The sequence below is a fragment of the Crassostrea angulata genome, chromosome 5 (assembly GCF_025612915.1).
Source record: "Crassostrea angulata isolate pt1a10 chromosome 5, ASM2561291v2, whole genome shotgun sequence".
Taxonomy (NCBI): Eukaryota; Metazoa; Mollusca; class Bivalvia; order Ostreida; family Ostreidae; genus Magallana; species Magallana angulata.
The window spans coordinates 41761083-41777494 of NC_069115.1; the positions used below are offsets into that span (position 1 = coordinate 41761083).

The 16412-nt window shown below is 32.7% G+C and overlaps 2 pseudogenes; one reads left to right on the forward strand and one right to left on the reverse strand.

Annotated features, from left to right (window-relative positions):
- Positions 1-477: 477 nt before the first annotated feature.
- On the reverse strand, positions 478-6474 carry LOC128183323 (retinol dehydrogenase 14-like; annotated as a pseudogene).
- A 1724-nt stretch (positions 6475-8198) lies between these two features.
- LOC128183321 (uncharacterized) lies at positions 8199-9582 on the forward strand (annotated as a pseudogene).
- The last annotated feature ends 6830 nt before the right edge of the window (positions 9583-16412 follow it).

A 16412-nucleotide genomic window follows, 5' to 3' on the forward strand; every position in this document is an offset into this window, starting at 1 on the left:
TCCATGAAGTTACGTAATTTACTTCTAAAATTACACAGGATTTGTTGAATATGTCTGAAAAATATAACATCTTATTTTCCAGAGCTCTTATATGTGTTTTCTGGTCATTCAGATATTGCTCTATCCAAATTTATACATTTCTTGCGATATCTGTACTGAGCCGTTTTTTGAAAATTTTTGGGGCACTTTAACTGACTTTGGATGTTAAAACTAATCGACTGGCACCCAAATTTCATTTGATCATTAGAAACGCATTCCTAAACCATTGTAAATAATCAAAACAGAAAAATAAAATTGTACCAAAATCGTGACCATGCCCCTATAAATAAATGTTTTCCTTGAATTTTTGGCTGTGTCAGGCGCAATTTTAATTGGACCATCGGTCATTTAGCTATAAAAACACAACAGGTTTAAAGCATTTCGTTTGAACCGCGCTGCCTGTAAGTTTGCAATACCCTTTCTGTTAAATAAAAATTACTATCAAAAGATGCAATGTAGTAAGTGTCCTTTTCTTTTTTTATCAAAATTAAGTCTTTTCACATAATCATCATCATATTACATGTATACAATAAGGAGATTTTTTTTACATTTTGAATCAAATCTTTACTTATCACATACATTGGTGATACATCTTACCTCCACTTGCTCACATGAATATTATCTTTTTTAAATACCATGTAACTTTTTGTAGTTGAGCTCTGATGTTCTTTTCTTATACATATTTTTTATTCAAGACAAACATGCATATACATTTTTCTGAATATTAAGCGTTAATAATGTGAAACATCTTTATTTTATATCAACTAGACTTTGACCCATGTGTGCACGGCTTGACATTGCATATGATATCGGACATTTATGAAATAGATACATCAACACACCGTATTGTTGACATTTACATATTAACCAAGCTTTAAGCCTACAATAATGCTATTAATTTCACTACAGTCTGCTTAGTTAGAATAATCTAACTGTGTCTCGGGACAGGCCATCGCCAAAGTTAAAATGCTTCCCATTGACCCAGAATCGCTCCCGATGCTGTCGGAAACGACAATGGAGGAACATTTATGAAGCTGCATTGAAAATAACTGTTAAATTATTCATAACAAATTTTGAGGCTGTAAATATCTTTCATCTTAAAATTAATTTAATTCATATTAATGAAAAATTTAACTTTTTTACTAACGTTTTTTTATTTGCTTCGAATTTACACACCATGTTGACATTCGAAACTCTCGGGAATTTTCATATTAAATGCACTGAGTTAGAGTTATCTCCCGTATTTCCTTTGATGAACAGAATATAAAACAAATCAATAAAAATTAACAATGTATTTATAATATCGTTTCTGAGTTAATCCATGCAAATGTGATATTGTAGCCTCCCGTGATTTAGTATGAATGTAAGGCGCATGCGGAAGATTGTAAAATTTAAAAAAATCCAGATGATTTCCGGATTTTTTAAAGGAATTTTCGTTGATTATTAATTAGCGAAGCATGATTGAGAAAAAATAAAAACAAATCGGTAACCTTCAAGTATCAATGATGTTTAAAATGTATAAAACAAAAGACAGTACTCTTCCGATTTCTCGGTATTAAAGCCAAAAAATTTGAGTCTATCATTTTAATATAGTAGTATAGATATCGATCTAGGGATCTAGAGTAATGAAAAAGTGGGGTTTTTACATTTCTTATTGGTTCTTCAACATTGCTATCAACAAAAAAGTACACTTATTAAGTAACTTTGTATTGATGTTGTAAAAGACATGTGGTGATAACAAACAGTGTAGAAAATCAAAAGAAAAAAGACAAAACAGAAGAAGAGCAAACACCGACCTCTAAAACAATTAAGAGGTAGGATGAAAATTATATTCATAAATTATCTCACTAGGTATTCCTCTCTATATAGTTCTATATCCTTGTGAAAATATCTAATTAATTAATTTTTTTTAAATCGTACAAAAAAATCAATGACAAATCCGTTAAACATAAATTTCACTAAGTCTCCTGTAAAGTAGAGATAGTCCATTTTGAATGAAATGATGAAGGGCGAAAATAACTCTGGGCGAAAATGACCCTGTATATATATATAAACCAAAATAATACACCAAATCAATATTCAAATTTTAAAAATAATTAGCTGGTAATTTGTCATTCATTGATATTCATTCCTTCTTTTGTGAGTTTCAACGTACTAACTTACGACTACCATCTGGTTAATCCGTGCTTTAATCCTGAAATCGTTTTTCATTCTTCTTTTTACATAATTAATGAAGTTTCTCAACTTCCATAATTTTTTTTATCAGTCAATACAAACAATACAAACATCACCGTTCAATCTGATTACTTACAGCATTGTTTACAAGAGAGACGTAAAGCAAAAATGACACAGAAAACGCTATGTAAAAATTGAACCAATATTGTAAAATCCTGATTGTGACGTAGTGCAGTATACTTGGACAACCTTAAAATACAACGGCTATAATTTCTCTATTTTATCAACATCTTCAGGCTTTAGGTATTTTTGTAGACAATCTAGAGAGTATTTCCAAAGTGCTTCTTGCTTCTCTTGATACCTAAGAAACAAATCTTGTGCTTATTCGTCGGGGGAAAATATGAATTACATTATACATTATACAAAAAAACGAAACATTGTTAGATGGCTAGTAGGTATAACAACAAAAGGACTAGATGTTAAAGAGTAACTTATATATACGGAATATCCACGTCATGTTTGTGCTTCATTCCTTCTTAGAACGGGTACAGTTACATTTATAATTTAATTTTTATGTGGAGGCCCTCATATAGAAACTTTATATTGCACACTTTAGTGTTTAATATTTGCGAAGACCACATAACAAACCTTGCTAGACTGTTAGCCTGCTGGATTCTCAGGTCAATATAGTAAGCATCTCTAGTATCTTTATAGTATGGATTTACAGCTATATTGATCAAAGGTTTAGCACCTTCAAACGGAGTTTTCGTCATTCCTTTAAAGAGAAAAAAATGCATGGAAATTGCAACCTAAATACTGTACGAATTATTTTGTAAGGATCAGTCTTTGTAATTAAACAACATAAAAACTAAATAAGAGCAACTTCTATTTATAATTTCAGGGACGTTCACGCTCAAATCAACATATATTCACCTTTTGTTGATTTATTCGTGAATACCATTGTTTAGTTGACCTAGAGGAAATTAAGAAAAATCTATTTTTATTGGTAACAAAAGTCAATGGAGGGGAGGGGTGAATAAAGGCGAAATTTTACACTTCATAAATTGCTTGGTAAACTATAAACTTGGTAAGGTTGCTATACTAAACGATTAAATGTGTGATTTTATGACTGAACTTTTAAAAGCAACGCTCTTGCGCGCATTGCGTGTGTGTTTGTGCGTTTGTGGGTCCTGTAAATCTCAATAATTACAAGGTGCTTAAAACCTTGACATCATGACTGAATTTGACGCGTTTCATAAAATATATCCAAGCATTTACCGATGAGTTTCGATATCTGGAAAAACACTTTCCACATTCCAAGGTCACTGAAGCTTCTGTTGATTTCAGTATCAACAATGCCCGGATGGATACTGTTGACGGTTACATTTGTCTTTTGGAGACGCCTGTTCAAGCAATACATCTGCATTATCTGGAAAAGATTGAGAAAAAAAACTATCACATCCGCAAACAGCAAGATTACCCGTTATACATTGCATGATCGAAGAAATGTTTTGTTTTAAATGTTTATATATGTCAAAGAAAGAGACATTTCATAAACGCAACATATAAGATTGATATGAATAAAAATATTTGTGGAACGGTTTCAAGAAATACCACCATCCTACTTGATATAATTTTGAATTCCCATAGTACTGAAGTCTATGAAAGGTTTCCTTTGTGTGGTGTTTTCCCTGGGCTTTCTCTAAATCGAAATTAGAGGTTAGATACGCCTCACTGGAAACCAAGACTATTCTACAGTCTTTGCCTGAGTCCAGCATAATTGGTAACAACTTGTTTACCAAGAGAAAGTGTCCGAGATAATTCACCTTAAAAAAGGAAATTTATCCATTGATTTTTATTAAGATGGTATTATACAATGCAAATGAAAATGTTATACAATATGAATGAAAATCATAACATAGAAATTAAAGAATTATAACGTAAGAATTTAAAAATAACTCAATACAGATAGAAGTTACATGTACACAAATTAACATTATGGAATGAAAATGAATAACTTTAAAATGCATATGAAAAACAATTAACTAGAAATTGAAAATTAACCAATACAAATAGAAAACAATGCAATGCTGTAACAAATAACAATTTATACATGTACAATACAAATGGATACAGTACTCGTTACATCAAATTTTGCTTCCTTGGACCTGCCATACACAACCTACCTGAAACATAATTTCAAAACCATCTTCTGTATATTCTGGAATTAAAACAAAATGAACATAACATTTTCAATGTGTCTAGGATACGAAAACTGTGTTTTTTGATATTTTAAACTTAAGTTTGTACATGTATGTCACAACAGCATGCAAATATGTTCAAAATCGACATACCTAGTGGATGCATTGCAATTCCTGCATTACAAAGTAACAATGGAGTTTAGTTTCTTTAGACTTGAATGTTTCTATGAAGTTTTCAACTGAGTTAAGGGATGCAAGGTCTAGAGCCATGAATTCCACGTCGAGTCTCTCTTTCGAACAAATTCCTGCTGTGCCTTTTGCTTTTTCCTCCTCAAATTCCTTCTGCATGTTTTCTATTGCCTTTGGATTGGGGTAAAACATTCATGTACTAAATAAAATCACTAATCGTCTATTTACTTTTTCAATTGTTCTTCTGGATTTTGAAATAAACACACTGAATTCGCATTTAGTGTAAGAATATGCCAGCATTCGGCGCACATCGAGCGTACGTCTTTATTTAACTATACATGTACATACGTTAGGTCCATGTCCACTGAAAATCGTTGTTTTATGCTTTCGCATTTTCAATTGGAGAAACTGCGTTCACAGAGTAATGAATTGCAATTACTTTAAAGCTAACATCTTAAATTATTGATCGAGGTTGCAGTTGATATGCAAACTTTGTAAGTTCTTTATTGTTAAATGACAGTGCTAAAAAGTTACAAATAGTTATAAATATACCTTTATTTATGGATATATTTCACGGACCTTTCTCAGTACTCACATTTTTAGCTCGCTCCTCAGATCTGCATGCGATTATTACTCTAGCCCCCATCATGGCTATCCATTTCGACGTTTCATATCCAATACCTACGAAAGTTTAGAAATGTTTTACACTGGACTTTTTTAAAAGGAGCTAGCCTCTTATTAAAGAAAGAAAGATGAATGTTTCCCTCCAATTAATGGATGTAAGCTAGTAAGGACACATTATCAATCATTATTAGTCATCCCTCCCAGCAGTTAATGGCTGTGTATTGTTTGGATCTATTTGAAAAAAGTACCTATAGATTAACACAAGTACCTATAAATTACACACAACTGACAATCAATTATCATAGTTTAAAATGAATGATAATAATGTTTGAACAAAGGTAGTGATATTTCAATTGAATATACAAATCAGAGAGAGAGAGAGAGAGAGAGAGAGAGAGAGAGAGAGATGTATTGGCCCGTACAGTCCTTACTCGGTTCTTAACATTTAAGAATGATCTGTTAGCATGACTCATACATGTACCCTTGTTTATCCAGTATTTTTGACCCTCCAAAATCTTAACTTGGGGTAAATCTATTTTAAAATCGGTTTGTTTACTAAACATCACATGTACGATCATTATAATTAACGCAAAAAACACGGTACGATAGACATGCACGCTTCTAAATACAAAACTGTACATGAACATCAATGCTTGTTCTGAAAAAGTACCGCAGGCAAAGTCATGCACATAGATGTAATCTTGGAAGTCAATGGTTTGCTTAGAACTGGGACTGCCACTTATACGAGATTAAATGCCGAAACCCTGATGTTAAGTTTATCTCAAGTTTGTAAGGTTTAGGCCGAAGTGATATTCCATACTTTAGGGTCGGGATTTCTTCTTCCGTTTATAAATGAACTCAACCTGAGTGTCAATATTTATGACAAGCTTCCATCGAGTGGTGATTTTAAATAAAAAAGTGTCAAAGAAAAATAAAACAGGGTATTTTTTCTTGTGATTAGATAACGAATGGGTATATAGCAATTCCATAGTATCACGCAGCATCAATCACTTATACAGGCAAGAAGCATCGGGGGGGGGGGGGGGGGAGGGGGGCAGGGGGGGGGGGGGCTGACTTACCCGTATTTCCCCCGGTAACAAGAACGACTCGGTCAGTAGTCAGGGGTACTGTGAAGAGTGATGGCGTCCCTCCCATGGTTGTGTTAGGACTGACTAAATGTCTCAGTCACTCGTGACAGTGACAGACATGTTGTTGGTATATATTGACTCTTTGCTACGGTAGTCCGTTCTCGTCTAAAATCAATATTATTAAAATGTGTTTCCTTTTCACAAGTGCGGATGCTTAATTACGGGGGTTAATATATAAATAGTGCCTGTTTAGGAGGGTAAGAGTTGAAATTGACACCCCGAGAAAACTATTGTCAACCGACGCGAAGCGGAGGTTGACAATGGTTTTCGAGGGGTGTCAATTTCAACTCTTACCCTCCTAAACAGGCACTATTTTTTTTATTATACTGAATGTCTTAATTTTACAGAAAACTTTTGTAATTTTATATACAAAGTGCGTTGCTAACGCTGAGGGTAATAGAAAATATTATTAACTGCGTCTTAACCAATCAGATTTCAGTATCTAACATGAAAGTATAACAATAAAAAATGTATATATAATTCCACATACATCAAATCATAAATATTTTGTTATATAATAAGTGTATTTTTTTTTTAAAATGCATTAAAGCTTTATAACATTGTTATTTGCACCGATGAATTATGAGCGAATGTGTGTACATAATTTTTTTACCAGCCATACGCATGTATGTATAACTGTAGAGATCGAAAGATCAAGTTTTACAAATGATATGGATGTAATAATAGATAATTATAAGAAGAAGTTTAAAAAATTGTTTTGGTGCTTATTCTAAAAAATTTAAAAGGAGTTATGCGATATAGAAGCGATCAGTCGGTCGGTACACACTAAGCGAAGCCGGGGCAGGATATAGTGACAATATATTGTTTACATTTAATGTACAGTCCAATTATGCATTTTAGGTCAGCACACATTCAAAATTTACACATTTTTCAATTTTAGAGATAAATCTGATAAAGTTCGTTGCATTTTTTTTTCAGAAATTAGACGATCTATTTCACGCACATTTGGGATTAGAATTAGCATCTGATTCACATCATGGAGAAGTAGCAGATTATGTAACAAGTGACTAGGACTGGAGGATACAGAAATTGAACACAATAGATCAGGCAGAATACGTGGTTTTTTAATTTCCGAAATAGAAAATAATTTGTCCGAAAATGAACGAGAAATTCTAAATGAAAATGACACTTCTTCAGAATTGGGTGACATTAAACAAAACTGTAAATGTGGACAGCGGTGTTTTTCAAAGTTTGAGGATTCAGTAATTCTTGATAATATATACAATGTAAGAGAATTGAAAAAAGATGTGAAAGATGCGTATATCATGGGTTCTATTAATACTGCCTCGTCCGCTTTCACCCGAAAAGGTTCAAGATCTCGAAATTGAATCAGACGTACCACAATAGTTTTAAACATGTAGATCAGCTTTCCAAAGTTTGTTTGAATGATGTTGGGAAGAAGTCTCTTTCCAATATTTTGAAACATTATTCTGAAAAGGGTGCAGTTCCTAGACACGTGGAAATCTAGAAGGTCCAACCCAAACACGCGGTCAATTTTGATGATGTACAGCGAGTTGTAAATTTTATCATTGGCTACGCCGAGGAACATGGTCTCCCCCAGCCTGCGGCCCTCAGAGGTAGGGATGACGAGCCTCCAATTTTTCTCCCTTGTGACTCCTCAAAGAAAGGAATTCACAGTTTATACAAGTCAGCATGCGAAACAGATGATGTTAGGAAAGTGGAGTACCTCACATTCACTAACATTTGGACCTCCTGCTCTTCCCACATTAAGATATGTGGTCCACGCTTTGACGTTTGTCACAGGTGTGAACTGCTGAGGAAGCAGGTGCTTGACGCATGCATGGAAGAAGACAAATTGGCGGCTCTAAATAAATTTTAAACTCATATTGATGTAGCGCATAAGGAAAGAGATATCTACAAGAAAATTGTACCAGACTCGCTAAAAGAATTACAAAATGCAGATAGACAGGGGCACCACATACCGCCCTTATTCTCTGATTTTACCAAAGTTCACTACACATTTGATTTCAGCCAAAATGTTGCTTTACCTCATCATGTTTGGCAAATGGGACCGCTTAATCTTCTCAGTTTAAAGAAAGTACATATATTCGGTTTTCGTGTTGACGATATACCTACACAATAAAATTACTTGATAGGGGAAAATGAGACGCTTGGATTAGATGGTACGGGATCTCATGGGACAAACACATCTCCTTGGTGCATCATGGCCTTAACACATATGGCTATGGAGAAAAAGAGTGCTTGCTTCATGCTGATAATTGTGCAGGTATTTTCTATCATTCTCTCTCTCTCTCTCTCTCTCTCTCTCTCTCTCTTCATTTGAAATTTTTAGAGAGATTTTATCTTTTCTCGCCTTTTGTCTGATGTTAAATAACGATGTAACAATTTCTTTTCAGGTCAAAACAAGAACAAATTTGTAATCGCTTATTTGGCATGGCGAGTGATCACTGGATTGCACCATCAAATTACGTATTTGATGCAGGTAGTTGGCCAAACACGGTGTTTGATTGATACAGGTTTTGCACGTGCAAAAAAAGCTGTTCCGTCGATCGGATTGTGACAGTATGAGAGAACTTCAGCAAGTCTTTGAGCGTTCGTCTTCAAAAAATAAAGGAATACTATACGAAATTGGAGGAGACACTTCTAACTGGAAAGAGTTTTTGGAACAATTTTTCACCTTTTTGCCTGGTATATTTAAATACCATTCGTTTCGATTTTGTGCTGACCACGCAGGATTTGTTTTCGTTAAGGAAATTAGTGATGCAATGGAAAAAATAATTAAGATAATTAAACCTTATGTACTTCAGCAGATTCCTGGAAAATTTCCCACAGAGCTAACACCTCCTGGATTGTCCAGGGAAAGAACTCAGTATCTTTTCAAAAAAGTTTGACCGTTTGTACGACCAAGATGTCAAGATCAATTGTGTCCACCCACCCACACTGAGGAATAAATTACCCTGTCATCTTTTTTAAACAACTATTAAACTCCATCAATAATCAATTGAATAATTACGTTTTATCTATGTTTGTGTACCTTATCGAATATTTTAAAAGTTTTTATAAGTAATTTATGAATCACTCTAATAATATGTTCATTTGTACGATGTGATTAGCCAAAGTCAAAGACATTTTTTATTCAGCAATGCCGATTTTCTCAACAATTTTAACAATTTTGACGTCAAAATAACCCGGCATTACGCAATGTCGACGTCATGATGAAATAAAAAGCCATCATTCAACCTAAAATTGAAGTTTTAATTTTCAAGATAAAAATATGATTTTAACATATTCTGTTTTCCCATGTTTTCTTACAATATAAGCAATCAAAATATAATTTTGTGATTTTTATGTCATAAGACCCCTTTTCTCATACACTTTGAAATGCATGTAACTCGAACGTGAAGCAGGTGTGACTGTGTAATATTTTATAAAAGAAATACTTGTCTATTCATATTGATTCAGGATACTTACTGATTGTAAAATAAAAGGGAGGCATTGTTTGGTAGATTGTTACGACGGAATACAACCAAAGCGTCCTGTTCTTGTTAAAGGGACTTGGACATGATTTGACATAAAATTTTCAAATTTTATTTTTCCATTTTCAATGTTTATACTGATAGATATAGACGTTTTAATGCTATGTCAAAATTTGAAAGTCAAATATCAAGTTATATCAAGTTATAAGCACGATACAGAGTTCACATTTCTTTGTTTTGTAAACAAAGCTTAAATATTGTCATTTTTACATATATGTTATATTTGTGTAAGTTTCAATCAAATGTATCTTTCTTTTGTTGACACTAAGTATTTATGAAGATATCAAGTTAGTTTAAATTGTTTTTTACATGTCATTTTGTCTAAGAAATGGTAAATCTCTACATTACATATTTTGTAAACAACTATAAGACTCGAGCTTTGTTTACATAACAACCAATTCTTACCTCTGTATCTCGCTTGTACCTTGACTTTAACATTCAATATTTTGGTCAATCATTTAAAAAGCACTATTAAACCATTTTATACAAAAAATTTAAAATTAGAATTTGGGATCTAAAATCGTGTCCAAGTCCCTTTAACTTGTTGATAGCTAAGGTGATTTGCGGTTTAATCAACTACATGCCTGTGTGTTTCCTTCATTTTTTTTAAATGTGAACCTTCATCAAAATCCCTTTTATATTATTTTTGAAGTGGTTAGCGTATACGCGTAACGCTTCATGTAATGTAACCAAAACTATTACGCAATCCGGATGCTTTGTCAAAGCGCTACTTATATTATGTTAAATCAAAGTATTGAGAGTACTGCAAGTCAACCTTCAGTAAGGATAGAATAACACACCTAGAAAGAGTAATCAAATTATTAGTTAATTATTGAATTATAAAAGATATCTTGGTAAATAAACTTACCCATGTCAGTTAAGCGAAAAATTTGCAGTTTTAAGACAAAAAATGAATATCTAAAACAAATTCAGTTCTGGTAGTTATAACAAAAGCCCCTGATGGATTTGAACCCGGGATGTATGGAACACACTTTATCCACTCGGCGTTGGAGAGAGTTATAAGTTGCCGTCGATAAAATCCTTTTAATAAAACAAAATGTCGTTTCGATCAGAGGTCAGTCATTTTGTGATGATGTGTTATTCCACCTTAATGTAAATGTATAATTTTACTTAGTTTTCACGTCTTTTGCTGAATAACTTTAAATTAACTTAAGGTAGAGACGGATAGCAATCACGTGATCGACAGATTTCGCTATTTAGCACGAGCTATTTTTCCGGATTTCTGAACGCCGTCTTATAATTATCTCCGTTTACACATTATTGTCTATCGAAACAAAGTGGCCGACGGTGCAGACGATTCGGAGTCGAAACAAATACCACGAATAAAAGGCAAATTTGCAAGTCGTATAAAATCATGGCGGTCATCTAGATTAAAGTATATGAACAAGAAAGGGGATGTGGGTGAATTAGAGAACGACTATGACTATAAATATATCAATAACACGGAACGGATATATTATTACCAAGAATTAACATGTGGTTTGGATTAGTTTTTAGTATTTCCTTTTCTCGTTGTATGGCTAATACAAGCATGTGGGCAAAATACTTGAGAAAAATTGTTTGTTTAAGCAATTTTGAGGTAGATGTTATTGAATAATTTAATGTCCATTTTTCAAATATATTTGATTACATTAAAATTATTTTTATAGAATTTAATCCTCGGAATGAATTTCAAAATTAAATATTAAAAAGATAAGATTCAACAATATCAAAGTATATTTATTGTAAGTACATGACTATGAATAAAATAAATAATGAATAACGAATAAATATGATCAATATACATTGAACATTAAATAAACTTTATTTCTTAACAATATTAAAAACTTGTCGTAATAACTGGTTATTATTATTTTACCCCTTTTGTATATTTGGTCTGTCGTTCATATGCGGATAAATTGCACTTGATATTTTTCATATACACTGTATAGATCCGATTTTAACATTTTACCCGACATACTACATGTAACTGTTTGATTATTTCCGTAAGAAATACAGAAGAAAGCATTCATTGGTTGCAAATGTTTTTCTTTTCAGAAGCTGTCTGTGGTGGATGAATCACTAACTGAAAGATGTTTACTTTGAAAAAAGGCAAGCTGTTTGACTTTTAGTTGTTTGACGTCACCTGACGTCGTGGGAATATAAAATGGTGCTCCGTAAATCTAATTCATGCAAAGTAAAAATAGCTGTATCTTTTGAAAGAAAAAATTAATTCATGTCATTTTTTGTAAAAAAAAAATTAATTGGTAGTTATTTAATAAAACATACGCAATCCTAAAAGGAAACGGTAATTTTGCTGTAATTAAATCACTTCGTCCTCGAATTTTTCTAACAAGCCTCGTATACAGGAAAAGAGTCCAGGCGTATGAATATACAATATCGTATATCGCTCGTGTGTCATTGAGTAGAAATGAGGATGTCGTGAAATGGCTATATGTAAATTGCACGGAATAAACATTCTAAACTAATAGTAAATGATACGAAGAATGCAACATACATTTGATTGAATTTGTGGTCTAAGTGTTATTTGCCTGTGATACTACAGGGGCTGGTAAAATATGTTTATTTTACGTGTTTAAATAGAAGCCTAAAATAATCAGATTGGGTCTCTGAATTTAAACCAATATTTTTATAGAGTTCTTGCTCTTTGATTTCTACATGTGGTTATAGATTGGTAAAATACTTCAGATCATCAGGTTTCAGAAATTCCCCCAGACAGTCTATGGAGTATTTCCGAAGTGCTTCTCGCTTTTCTTCATTTCTGTAAAATTTAAGATCTTATACACCATAAGATTTAATAAAAAGTTGTACGTGATAATACCAATGAACACATCGATGATTTTTCTTTGTCATATTTACTGCGTCTTTATCTTTGTTTATTTTTTATTTATTCATCAGAAATGATATTACACTTCATTTCAACATTTTCATTTACAAAAAAGTTGGCATTAAGTCATCTTTAAAATGAATCTACAAAATTTAACCTTCGAAATATGGTTTTGGTAATCAAACTGGTCTAATTCATGGACCGTTTAAGTTTCACACATGACTAAACACGCTCGCTTGAAGTGAATCATTTGCCATTAATTTCTTTTGATATCATATTACCTTATCTTGGCCGTTTAAGAAGAATGTCCAGACTAGAAAACTCCTAAAGTTATAACAAGATGTTATTGGTACAATAAGTGACTAATGCTGCATGACAGTAATTCCCGTGTGTTAGGTAGATTTCAACTTCGCAATTAACAATGCAGGAATTTTTGTACCTTGCTAGACTGTTAGTCTGTTTGATTCTCTTATCAATATAAAACGCATCCCCGGTATCTTTGAAATGTTTCAGCACCTTCAAATGGAGATCTGGTCAAACCTAGTATGCAAAAATCGATTCTTTTCAGCTATTCAACAAATTATAGAAAATATTTACCATCATGATTTTCACAATATTTTGAGCATTAAACTTTTTGTTCAAATTACGGAGGAGTTTGGATTATTGGAATATGATTATCCACGTCTGCTGATCAGAGTATTTTCTGGTGATGTACGCTATCCACTGTCACCTCTGTATTTTTCATTCAGTCTTCTGTTTAATTAGTACATCTGCATTATAATATCTCTTACACATGGGGAAAAAAGTTATCATTTTATTTGTCTTTTCTATTCTTCTATAATTTTTTTTGGCCTGTCTAGATTTTTGGGTGAGTCTGCACCCCCCCCCCCCCCTCCCCACTTTCAAAAACGATGCTACGTGCCTGTTGTAATAAAAACACAGTTATTATAAAAATAAGGGCATCATATATTGAAAAAGTCTAATATGTCAATTTTAAAACGCTCTTTCCATACTGTCTAGTCCAATTGCATGGAACGGCTTGAACTCTAAATTCTAAGGGAATTTTGCATCGTGAAATGAATAATAATGGTAATTGAAAAATTGTGAAAGGCTCCAAATGAATGGAAAATATATCATTTCCCGTTTTTCTCTCTGCAGACAGAAATCTGTTTTCATTCCAAGCATCAATTAAGAAATATGGATACTTTTTTTTTTATCCGCTACACTTGTTCTTCACCGAAGTCTTGTGTATACATATATATTTACATTTCACATATATTTTGCATGTAAAGCTACTGCAGATGTAGCACCGTAACACAGACAGGGTACTAAAAGGTTAAATCACGAGTTTTAATTGTGACGTCACAAACGTTGAACGCTGATAAATACAACGTCACAAGCGAAAATCAAATATCACGCTTCTGGCTGTTACTGTGGCTCTTCCATTAATTTGAACTTACCCATAGGATAATACAGTAATTTGAGGTATATTTCGCATTTGCGTCCAAGGCAAGAAGGTAAAAAAATGTAAATATAAGTATTAAATCCTTATTTTTTGAAAGATATAGTCTCATAACTGCAACGGTGTGTGCAAACAAAATTTCATAACGCGCTAACGCACGTTATTCAATTTGTATGCACACACCGTTGCAGTTATGAGACTATATCTTTTAAAAAATAAGGATTCAATACTTAAATGAACATGATTTATGTGTTATTGTCTAAAATCGACTCGATCTCACATTTTTTTTTGCTCGCTCCTCTGATCTGCATGCAATAATAATCAATTCAAGAGCCATTCTAGAAATTCCAAATACAGATGTCTGTATGTTTGTGACAGACCACAATTAATATGTGTATATATAGTAAAATATATCAACTTCACATACCTGCATTTCCTCCAGTGATTAAAGCCACACGATTAGGGGTTAATAAAACTTGAGGGAGAGACGGTGCTCCGCCCATTTGTACGCTGAACCGGAATAGAGATGATTTCTACTTCTATCAAAAATATTGTTAAAACTTTTATGAAGTTTAAGTATGTTGCTCCATCTTCATCATTACGCGTATAATCGCACTTTCATATGTGTATCAATATACCTGGTATTTCCTATTTAACATTAATAGGATTCCGTTTGTATCCGTACCAAATTATGCATGTAGATATAGAACCTGAGCAAATACTAATAGTTGTCGATAATTTTCAATGAGTTTACATGTACATTATCTTTTTTTTTTAAATAAAAATGAATATATATTATTTTTATAAATATTAATAAATCTTACGCACTTCACCAGTATAGATCGAAGAGGGGAGACATGACATTGGTACCCTAATTCAATTGGTATTTAAATTCTATAGGGATTTACATGTATCTAAATTATTAAAATATGAAGTAGTGTTTTAAGATTTAATTTGAATTTTAAGGTAGTTCATGTGCTATTATGTAAAGGGGGTCTATGAGTACCAAAAAAACCGCAACGATGCAGGCGCCAAATATGCATATGGCTGCAAACGTAATAATAATGTATCAGTGAATACATGAATTGGAATTATATTATTTTTTTTTCTTTTATAATATACAGTAACATTTGTTTAACGTGAAAATGAAACTGAAAATGTTTTGTTTTAAATATCAACTAATGTTGATGCATGTGAAGTTATCATTTTTTTTAGGGGGGGGGGGGGGGGAGGGGGTCAAATGTTGGCTTCCTTCTGGGTCGTATTAACCACCAAAGAAAGAATGTCATAGTTTAAAAATTGTACAATTTAAAAATTTGTAATTCATGATTACATGTGTATTCTGAATAGACCAATCCACACTTTACAAAAGTTATGTCCCTTGGCCGCCATCTTTGGGGGGAAACTCCTATATTTCTCACAGTAGCCTTTGTAGTTTAGAGGGTTGTAACTTCGTCATTTGACATTAGAAATCCGTTTCCGCTGTGAATTTTGTTGCCCCAAGTTGGGGCAACCCACACATCGAAGGAATGAATTAAATTCCAAGAGATTTCTTCACAGGACGCCCAAATATTTGGTTGCATAAAGAAGGGATGTGTTGTTTTTTTCCCTTTTGACCTTTGGGTTGACCCCGCAAAGGGGAACAACTTTTGCAAAGTGTGGATTGGACTATATAACTTTTATCCCAGTTGGAATCTAAAAGTGTGCAATAACGTCTTTTTAAAACGTTCAGGGCTTTAGTTTTGAATTTATTTAATCTTTGATGCTTCATTTGGGTATGAAGGTAGCTAGCATATTGTTGGGGAAGAAACCATGATTATTTATGGAATAAAGAATCGATCACTCTGAGAGTATTATGAGGTGATCAAATATGGTCGGGAGTGATCACTTCCAACATATTTTAATCACCTCATTATAATCAAAGATTTAAGGATACCTTATAACTTATATCTGCATAATTTTCAGCAATTATTCGAAACGTATAGGATTGTACATTACAAAATCGATTTATAGTTTTATCTCATACAAAAACACGTGAAAATGTAAACATTTGTCTAAAAGATGGCATGTTTCTGTTTAAATTAATGTTATTTTTTTTATTCCTTTTTCTTTAATCCACCCTTATTTTACCTTCTTTTTTTTTTTAAAGAAAATTAAGAGATCGTTTCAGTATAATTTGTCTTAATA